This window comes from Pinus tabuliformis, chromosome 9, assembly GCF_031772625.1.
Source record: "Pinus tabuliformis cultivar Carrire ecotype Pingquan chromosome 9, CPIR1, whole genome shotgun sequence".
NCBI classification, from domain to species: domain Eukaryota; kingdom Viridiplantae; phylum Streptophyta; class Pinopsida; order Pinales; family Pinaceae; genus Pinus; species Pinus tabuliformis.
The window spans coordinates 1,334,218,325-1,334,220,256 of record NC_142307.1 but is presented as its reverse complement, the minus strand read 5'-3'; the positions used below and the strand labels follow the sequence as shown (position 1 = coordinate 1,334,220,256).

The 1,932-nt window shown below is 35.8% G+C and overlaps 1 pseudogene; it reads left to right on the top strand.

Annotated features, from left to right (window-relative positions):
• Nucleotides 1-551: 551 nt before the first annotated feature.
• On the top strand, nucleotides 552-1,118 carry LOC149153444 (reticulon-like protein B12 pseudogene; annotated as a pseudogene).
• The last annotated feature ends 814 nt before the right edge of the window (nucleotides 1,119-1,932 follow it).

The following is a 1,932-nucleotide window of genomic DNA, read 5'->3' as shown; positions in this document are numbered from 1 at the left end:
AAAGATTGGCATTAGAAATATCTGTTGTGGTCTACATATTAGTATGTGATATAAAAGCATTCAACAGAAATATGTTATGCCAACTTGAAGCTATTGAAACAAAATAATCATCATTTATAGAATTCTCCAAATAAATTGATCCTCAAAATTTGTTTCCAAGTGTTCCATTTTTTAATTTTCAAACCTGCATGAATTTTGTGAAATTTTATTATTTATTATTTATTATTTATTTTTTGTTTAAAAAAACAAAAGAATGAAAGTCAATTTTTTTTTAATAACAAAAAAACAATTTTTTTTAATAAAGAAATCAGCAAAAAAAACAAATTCTATTAAAAAGTAATATAGAAAATTTCTAAAAATAAACTAACACTAATATTTGAGCGATCTGCAACCACAATTCATTCCCAGTTGATGTATAAACCAAGTAATTTCAGTGAGAGATCTTACTGTCAAGCTACTCGATTCAACTTGTCTTATCTACCATTTTGATCCAGGTAGAGGAAACAACTCAGATCTATAAGATAATGTCAAAAAATTCTGCCAATGGTAAGATGGCAACCTCCACATTGCCCACTGATGAAAAGAACCCATCTCGGCTCTTCAACAGACAAAAGAGTGTTCATGAAATTCTCGGAGGAGGAATCGTGGCTGATTTGATGTTATGGAGGCGAAGAAATACATCACTAGGTATCCTTGCTAGTGCTGCTGTGGCATGGATTTTATTTGGGAAATCTGGGTACACACTATTGTCACTTGTAGCCAATGTGCTTCTCCTTTTGGTCACCATCTTGTTTGTCTGGGCAACTGCCACAGCTCTCATAAGCAGGCCTCCCCCTCCCCTGCCTGAATTAGAATTATCGGAAGACATGGTAAATGACACAGCTGCATCAATACGTTCCCGGATTAACTTTCTGCTTACAATAGCACATGATATTTCCCTCGGAAAAGATCTCATGCTCTTCCTCAAGGTGGTTGTGTCTGTGAATCCCATGTTTATCGTGGGTCATTCTGAAAGACGCAGCAGTCAAGGTAACTGTAAAGTTGAAGGGCTTGTCAATGATAATGATGGTGAGACGGTCAGCCAAGATGGTCATGATGGGAATAGCAGAAATATGTAATGTGGAGAAGTAGAAAAGCACAATGAATGTAAAAAAACCGTTTTTATTCACACAGTTACCAAAATAGGGTCCCGAAGAACCATGATTTCACGATTTCCTCTTAGACCGTTGTGAATTTAAGAACACTATTTTTGGGTTATATAATTCATTCTATTATGGAAAAAACCCATGTCTTCGTTTTTCCAAATTTGTCCTGGTTCGACCAAAAACCACTTTTGAAAATTGACATTTTTAAGGGTTTGCGTTCTGATGATATTAGCATCCACTATGGGGCTTCTTCACAAAGACTTGCGCAAAAGAATGACAGATACACAGGCCCTTACACATCCATGGCTTCGAGGTCAGCATGCAATCCCGTTGGATATTTTGATTTTCAGATTAGTCAAAGGCAGCTTTGAAGGCACTGTCAAAATCATTGACAGAAAATGAATTATTTTACCTCAGATCACAGTTTAAACTTCTTGAACCCAACAAAGATGGAAGGATTTAATGAAGAATGTGATTGATGCGATGAAGGAATCTAAGGTTCCTGATATTCTCAATTCGATGGAACATCTTGCTTCAAGAAGAACGGACTTCGAAGAGTTATGTGCTTCTGCAATAAGTATATATCAGCTGGAAGCCCTAGAACGGTGGGAGTAATTGGGAATTTGGTTCATTCATAGTCATGATTTTTGTGATAGGCGTTGTTACAAATCCATATTGCACATGGCCAAAAACTACAAGCATTTCCTATATATTTACTATCAGAAGTATCCAATTTCTCACCCTGTGACAGAAGATGGTATTGGGTTATTCAAATAATGAAGACAAA